Here is an 8,954-nt window from a genome sequence, read left to right as displayed (position 1 = left end):
GTTCTGAGAGGCAGGGGAGGAGGGAGTGGCTACACAGAGTTACCACATTTTAAGGAAATAGTCCATTGTTATAGCAAGACAGGAAGATCCCCTTGAACTTGTAAGCCTGAAAAGCTATTGTCTTGGCTATCTAGTGCTGCCATAACAGACATACCATAAGTGGTTGGCTTTTAAAAAGAGAAATTTATTTTTTCACAGTCTAGCAGGTTACAAGTCCAAATTCAGGGTGTTGGTTCCAGGGGAAGGCTTTCTCTCTCTGCCGGCTCTGGAGGAAGGCTTCCCCTGGTCAAGGAGCTTCTCAGGCACAGCGACCCCGTGTCCAAAGGACACGCTCTGCTCCTGGTGCTGCTTTCTTGGTGGTATGAGGTCCCCAACTCACTGCTCGCTTCCCTTCCCTTTTACCTCTTGAGAAATAAAAGGTGGTACAGGCCACACCCCAGGGAAACTCCCTTTACCTTAGATCAGGGAGGAGACCTGAGTGAGAGTGATGTCACAGTCCCACCCTAATGTCTCAACATGAGATTACAATCACAAAATGAAGGACAACCATGCAATACTGGGCATCAAGGCCTAATCAAGTTGAGACACATTTTTTGGGGGGACACAATTTACTCCATGACAGCTATCCTGGGCCCTTTTGCCACCCCTCCATAAGGTCCTCCTGCTAATAGTTCAGAAAAATCTAACTCATCTAAGTATGAGTAACAAAAAGAAATGACCAAGACTTCTTTCCAATTAAAATATCAGATAAAAGGTTAAAAAAAAAAAAAAAACAGTTTTCCAACAGATGATGATCATACCAGAAATATATTGCTAAAAAGAAGATGGAAATTGTAACCCAAAATTCCATAATGAATTGAAAAATCAAACTTAGTGTAGCATTTTAGCAATGAAGGAAAGGCACAAACAAAAAATACAAATACACAGAGAAGAGATGGCTGATAATAGGAGGGTATGAATGGGAACTGGCGGAAAAGTATAGACTAATAATATAAAACTGCTTTAAAAATGCCCCCACAAGTCTGTCAGTTTGTCGTACTGTGGTGGCTTGCATGTTGCTGTGATGCTGGAAGCTATACCACCGATATTCAAATACCAGCAGGGTCACCCATGGCGGGCAGGTTGAGTTGACCTTAATGACATGGATGGAGTCAAGCTTTCAGGACCTTCATTTGCTGATGTGGCAAGACTCAAAATTAGAAGAAACAGCTGCAAATGTCCATTAATAATCAGAATGTATGAAGTATGAATCCAGGAAAATTAGAAATCATCAAAAATGAAATGGAACACATAAACATCAATATCCTAGGCATTAGTAAGCTGAAATGGACTGGTACTGGCCATTTTGAATCAGACAATCATATGGTGTACTATGCTGGGAATGACAGCTTCAAGAGGAACGGTGTTGCATTTGTTGTCAAAAAGAACATTTCAAGATTTATCCTGAAGTACAACACTGTCAATGATAGGACAATATCCATATGCCTACAAGGAAGACCAGTTAATACTACTGTGGAAGAAAAAAAAATTTAAGCACCAATTACTATTACCAAAGTTGAAGAAATTGAAGATTTTTATGAACTTTTGCAGTCTGAAATTGACCGAACATGCAATCAGGATGCATTGATAATTACTGGTGACTGGAATGCAAAAGTTGGAAACAAAGAGGAAGGCTCGGTAGGTGGAAAACATGGCCTTGGTGATAGAAATGATGCCAGAGATCGCATGATAGAATTTTGCAAGACCAATGACTTCTTTACTGCAAATACCTTTTTTCACCAACATAAACAGTGACTATGGATGTGGGCCTCACCAGATGGAATACACAGGAATCAAATCAACTACGTCTGTGGAAAGAGACGATGGAAAAGCTCAATATCATCAGCCAGAAAAAGGCCGGGGGCCGACTGCGGAACGGACCTTTGATTGGTCATTTGCAAGTTCAAGTCGAAACTGAAGAAAATCCCTCACAAGTTCATGAGAGCCAAAGTATGACCTTGAGTGTATCCCACATGAATTTAGAGACTATCTCAAGAATAGATTTGAGATGTTGAGCACTAATGACAGAAGACCAGACGAGTTGTGAAATGACATCAAGGACATCAAACATGAAGAAAGCAAGAGGTCATTAAAAAGACAAGTAGGAAAGAAAAGACCAAAATGGGTGTCAGAAGAGACTCTGAAACTTGCTCTTGAACATTTGGTAGCTAAAGCAAAAGGAAGAAATGATGAAGTGAACTGAACAGAAGATTTCAAAGGGCAGCTTGAGAAGACAAAGTAAAGTATAATGACATGTGCAAAGACCTGGAGATGGAAAATCAAACGGGGAGAACATGCTCTGCATTTCTGAAGCTGAAAGAACTGAGGAAAAAAATCAAGGATCAAGTTGCAATAGTGAAGGATTCTATGGGGAAAATATTAAACGACCCGGGAAACATCAAAAGAAAATGAAAGGAATACACAGAATCACTATATCAAAAAGAAATGGTCGATGCTCAACTATTTCAGGAGGTAGCATATGATCAGGAACTGATGATACTGAAGGAAGAAGTCTAAGCTGCACCGAAGGCATTGGTGAAAAACAAGGCTCCAGGAATTGATGGGAATATCAATTGAAAAGTTTAAATAAATAGATGCAGCACTGGAGGCTCTCACTCGTCTATGCCAAGAAATTGGGAAGACAGCTACCTGGCCAACCAACTGGAAGAGATCCATATTTATGCCTATTCCCAAGAAAGGTGATCCAACTGAATGTGGAAATTCATATCATACGTGAGTAAAATTTTGCTGAAGATCATTCAAAAGTGGCTGCAGCAGTATATTAACAGGGAACTGCCAGAAATTCAAGCTGGATTCAGAAGATGACGTGGAACCAGGGACATCATTGCTGATGTCAGATGGATCCTGGCTGAAAGTACAGTGTGGCAGTTAAGATTGTGTGTCAGCTTGGCTGGGCCATGATTCTCAAGTGTTTGTATGTGATCACTTCCATGATGGGATCTGCTGTGAGTAGCCAATCAGTTGAAAGGGAGTTTCCTTGAGGTTGTGGCCTGCATCCAAATATAAGCAGACTTTCTGGCTTTTTGCTTGCTCTGGGTCCTGTGGCTGCCTCCTGTTGGTCTGACCTCCAGTTCTTGGAACCTGAGCTATCAGCTTATCTGCCGATCTTGGCATTCCTCAGTCTTCACAGCCTTGGAGTGGAGCCATGCTCTCCTACCTGCCAATCTTGGGTTCACCAGCCCCTGCGGCTATGTGGATCCAGAGAAGCCTCTATCCTAACCCACGGACTTGGGATGTTCCAGCCTCTACAGTTGAGTGAGCTGTTTCTTTGATATAAATCTCTATATATATTTATGTGCTTTACTCATTTTGCTTCTCTAGAGAACTGAGTCTAAGGCACAGAGAATACCAGAAAGATGTTTACCTGTGTTTTATTGACTATGCAAAGGCATTTGGCTATGTGGATGATAACAAATTATAGATAACATTGTGACGAATGGGAATCCCAGAGCACTTAATTGTGCTCATGAGGAATCTGTACATAGGTCAAGAGGCAGGAACAGAATGAGGGGATACTGTGTAGTTTAAAGTCAGGAAAGGTGGCCATCAGGGTTGTATCCTTTCGCCATACCTATTCAATCTGTATGCTGAGCAAATAATCTGAGAGGCTGGACTCTATGAAGAAGAATGGGGCATCAAAAGTGGTGGAAGACTCATTAACAACCTGCATTATGCAGATGACACAACTTTGCTCGCTGCAAGTGAAGAGCACTTGAAGGACTTACTGATGAAGATCAACGACCACAGCCTTCAGTATGGATTACACTTCAACATAAAGAAAACAAAAATCCTCACCACTGGACCAATAAGCAACATCATGATAAATGGAGCAAGATTGAAGCTGTCGAGTCCGACTCATAACAATCCTATAGGGCAAGGTAGCACTGCCCCACAGGGTTTCCAAGGCTGTGATCTTTACGGAAGTAGACTGCCACATCTTTCTCATCTGGAGCAGCTTGTGGGTTCAGACTACCCACCTGCTGGTTAGCAGCCAAGCATTTAGCCATGGTGGTACCAGGGCTCCTCAAGAGAGAATAGCAGTAGCTAAAACTGCATGTGACAGGACTGTCCAGGTAAGCACATGGTAGATACTCAAAATTTGTTGAATGAAAGCTGGAGAAACAACCTAAAAGTCCTCCAGTAGGAAAATGTGTGTAAACAAGAGTGTAGGGTATAGGAGGCTGGTGGGGGGGGGGGTGGGGTGGGTGGGGACTCAGGCCTGATTGCATTTATTTTCCCTAAGAAAGAAGAAGTAATGATTTCAAAGTGGAACAGCTACCAGGGTGACAAGATCCAAGGTGTTGGTCATATAGAGTCAAGGTGAAGGCTGGCGTGGAGAAGGTGAAGGAACTGTGAAGTTAGGGTATAGAAAAGTCATTTGTCAGACTTGTACAAGAATGTTCATAGCAGATTTATTCATAATAGCAAAAATTAGAAATGACCCAATTGTACATCATCATGTGAATGGAGAAACAGGCTGCGATATATCTATACAATGGAATACCACTCAGCAATAAAAAGGAATGAACTACTAATACATACAACAATATGCACGAATCTCACAGACATTATGCAGAGTGAAAGGAATCAGGCACAAGAGAACATACTATATAATTTCATTTAATATGAAGTTCAATAACAGATAAAGCTAATCTACTAGTTACCAGTTGCCATCATCTGACTCATGGAGACTCCATGTGTGTCCGAGTAGAATTGTGCTCCATAGGCTTTTCAGTGGCTAATTTTTCCAACTCTCGTGGACTTGTTCTGATTTTCTTCAGTTTCAGCTTGAACTTGCATATGAGCGATTGATGGTCTGTTCCACAGTCGGCCCCTGGCCTTGTTCTGACTGATGATATTGAGTTTTTCCATTGTCTCTTTCCACAGATGTAGTCAATTTGATTTCTGTGCATTCCATCTCACGAGGTCCATGTTATAGTCGCTGTTTGTGTTGGTGAAAGAAGGTATTTGCAATGAAGAAGTCGTTGGTCTTCCAAAATTCTATCACTCGATCTCTGGCATTGTTTCTGTCACCAAGGCCGTATTTTCCAACTACTGATCCTTCTTTGTTTCCAACTTTCCCATTCGCCAGTAATTATCAACGCATCTTGATTGCATGTTCAATTAATTTCAGACTGCAGCAGCTGTTAAAAATCTTCTATTCATCTTTGGCCCTAGTGGTTGGTGCGTAAATTTGAATAATAGTCGTCTTAACTGGTCTTCTTTGTAGGCGTATCGATGTTATCACTGACAGCGTTGTACTTCAAGATGGATCTTGAAACGTTCTTTTTGACGATGAATGCAACACCATTCCTCTTCTAGTTGTCATTCCCAGCATAGTAGACTATACGATTGTCCGATTCAAAATGGCCAATACCAGTCCATTTCAGCTCACTAATGCCTAGGATATCGATGTTTGTGCGTTCCATTTCATTTTTGACGATTTCCAATTTTCCTAGATTCATACATTCCAGGTTCTGATTATTAATGGACATTTGCAGCTGTTTCTTCTCATTTTGAGTCATACCACAAATGAAGGTCCTGAAAACTTTACTCCATCCACATCGTTAAGGTTGACTCTACTTTGAGGAGGCCGCTCTTCCCCAGTCATCTTTGGAGTGCCTTTCAACCTGGGGGGCTCATCTTCCAGCACTATATCAGACAATGTTCTGCTGCTATTCATAAGGTTTTCACTGGCTAATGCTTCTCAAAAGTAGACTGCTGGGTCCTTCATCTAGTCTGCCTTAGTCTGGAAGCTCAGCTGAAACCTGCCCTCCATGGGTGACCCTAGTAGTATGTGAATACCAGTGGCATAGCTTCCAGCATCACAGCAACATGCAAGCCCCCACAGTACAACAAACTGACAGACCTTGAGTACATCCTACCTGAATTTAGAGACCATCCGATGAATAGATTTGTTGCATTGAACACTAGTGACCGAAGACCAGACGAGTTGTGGAATGATATCAAGGACATCATACATGAAGAAAGCAAGAAAGCAAGAGGTCATTGAAAAGACAGGAGAGAAAGAAAAGACCAAGATAGATGTCAGAGGAGACTCTGAAACTTGCTCTTGAACGTCGAGCAGCTAAAGCAAAAGGAAGAATTGAGGAAGTAAAAGAACTGAACAGAAGATTTCAAAGGGCGTCTTGAGAAAACAAAGTGTTATAATGACATGTGCAAAGAGCTGGAGATGGAAAACCAAAAGGGAAGAAGACCCTTGGCATTTTTCAAGCTGAAAGAACTGAAGAAAAAATTCAAGCCTCGAGTTGCAATAGTGAAGGATTCTATGGGGAAATATTAAATGACGCAGGAAGCATCAAAAGAAGATGGAAGGAATACACAAAGTCAAAAAGAATTAGTCGATGTTCAGCCATCTCAAGAGGTGGCATATGATCAGGAACCGATGGTACTGAAGGAAGAAGTCCAAGCTGCTCTGAAGGCATTGGTGAAAAACAAGGCTCCAGGAATTGATGGAATATCAATTGAGATATTTCAACAAACAGATGCAGCGCTGGAGGTGCTCACTTGTCTATGCCAAGAAATATGGAAGACAGCTTCCTGGCCAACTGACTGGAAGAGATCCATATTTATGCCTATCCCCAAGAAAGGTGATCCAACCGAATGTGGAAATTATAGAACAATATCATTAATATCACACACAAGCAAAATTTTGCTGAAGATCATTCAAAAATGGCTACAGCAGTATATTGACGGGGAACTGCCAGAAATTCAGGCCGGTTTCAGAAGAGGACATGGAACCAGGGATATCATTGCTGATGTCAGATGGATCCTGACTGAAAGCAGAGAACACCAGAAGGATGTTTACCTGTGTTTTATTGACTATGTAAAGGCATTCGACTGTGTGGATCATAAGAAATTATGGATAACATTGCAAAGAATGGGAATTCCAGAACACTTAATTGTGTTCTTGAGGAACCTTTAGATAGATCAAGAGGCAGTTGTTTGGACAGACCAAGGGGATACTGATTGGTTTAAAATCAGGAAAGGCGTGCGTCAGGGTCGTATCCTTTCACCATACCTATTCAACCTGTATGCTGAGCAAATAAGCTGAGAAGCTGGACTGTATGAAGAAGAATGGAGGATCAGGATTGGAGGAAGACTCATCAACAACCTGCATTATGCAGATGACACAACCTTGTTTGCTGAAAGTGAAGAGGACTTGAAGCACTTACTAATGAAGATCAAAGAGCACAGCCTTTAGCATGGATTGCACCTCAACATAAAGAAAACAAAAATCCTCACAACTGGACCAATGAGCAACATGATAAATGGAGAAAAGATTGAAGTTGTCAAGGATTTCATTTTACTTGGATCCACAATCAACAGCCATGGAAGCAGCAGTTGAGAAATCAAAAGACGCATTGCATTGGGTAAATCTGCTGCAAAGGACCTCTTTGAAGTGTTGAAGAGCAGAGATGTCACCTTGAAGACTAAGGTGCCCCTGATCCAAGCCATGGCATTTTCAATCACATCATATGCACGTGACAGCTGGACAATGAATAAGGAAGACCGAAGACGAATTGACACCTTTGAATTGTGTTGGTGAAGAATATTGAATATACCATGGACTGCCAAAAGAATGAACAAATCTGTCTTGGACGAAGTACAACCAGAATGCTCCTTGGAAGCAAGGATGGTGAGACTGCGTCTTACATATTTTGGACATGTGTTCAGGAGGGATCAGTCCTTGGAGAAGGACATCATACTTGGCAGAGTACAGGGTCAGCGGAAAAGAGGAAGACCCTCAACGAGGTGGATTGACACAGTGGCTGCAACAATGAGCTCAAACATAACAATGATTGTGAGGTTGGCTCAGGACCAGGCAGTGTTTCGTTCTGTTGTACATGGGGTTGCTATGAGTCAGAACCTACTCGACAGCACCTAACAACAACAATTTTTCCAAAGTGGATTGCCAGGCCTTTCTTCTGAGATGCCTATGGGTAGACTCTATCCTCCAACCTTTAGGTTAGCAGCTGAGCACATTTTCATCACCCAGGGACTCCAGAGTTATTGAACACTCCCCCAAAACAAAACAAAAGCAAACCAGTTGCTATCACATTGATTCCAACTCATGGTGACCCCATGTGTTGCAGAGTAGAACTGCACTCCATTGGGGTTTCATGGCTGTGACCTTTTGGAAGCAGAGTGCCAAGAGTTTCTTCTGAAGCACTGCTGGGTATGCTTGAACTACCAACCTTTTCATTAGTAGCCCAGTGCTTAACCATTTGCACCACGCAGGAACTAGAGTTATTGAAAGGGGTCCTTAAATCCATACACATATGAAGATTTATTCTAGAAAGATTAAGAAAATATTCAGTTACTATATTCAGGATACAAAATATTTTTGGATATTACAAATGGGCTGGGAGTCCCTTAGGTAGAGAAAAGAGGTGGGGGAGGGCAGGATATCCTTGAGTTCACGTGTGGCTATACCATTGGTCATCCTAGCCCAGGGGAGGAGCTGGGGCCTAGCACACACTGAGTACCTGGTACAGTGGGGTCTGAAAGTTTACTGGTGACTCTCATTTAACAAATGTGGAAGTAGTGGAGCCAAAACCCAAACAGGCTCTTTTGACTTCTAAGCCACATTGCCCTGGGACGTGGAGTAGTGCACCGTCAAATTACAGGGTTTATCCTCAGGCCAGTAGCCCATTCCACCCACCACTCCCTCCCAGTGGTGGTGGCCTCCTTTATTCTAACTGTGGGCTTCTGACAGCTGAAGCAGGAGAGGCAATTTTCCCCGCATTGACTCTTTGGGGTGGAGAAGGGGTGTTGACAGAGAGAAACAAGGCAAGGGATAGGTCAGAAGCTGAGGGAGGGCTGGAGTTAAGGCCCGGTTGAGAAAAGTCACCTGTTGGTGCCTTAAGCAC

The sequence above is a fragment of the Loxodonta africana genome, chromosome 1, assembly GCF_030014295.1.
Source record: "Loxodonta africana isolate mLoxAfr1 chromosome 1, mLoxAfr1.hap2, whole genome shotgun sequence".
In the NCBI taxonomy this organism is placed as follows: domain Eukaryota; kingdom Metazoa; phylum Chordata; class Mammalia; order Proboscidea; family Elephantidae; genus Loxodonta; species Loxodonta africana.
The sequence above is the reverse complement of the archived record's forward strand: the minus strand, read 5'-3'. Positions refer to the sequence as shown.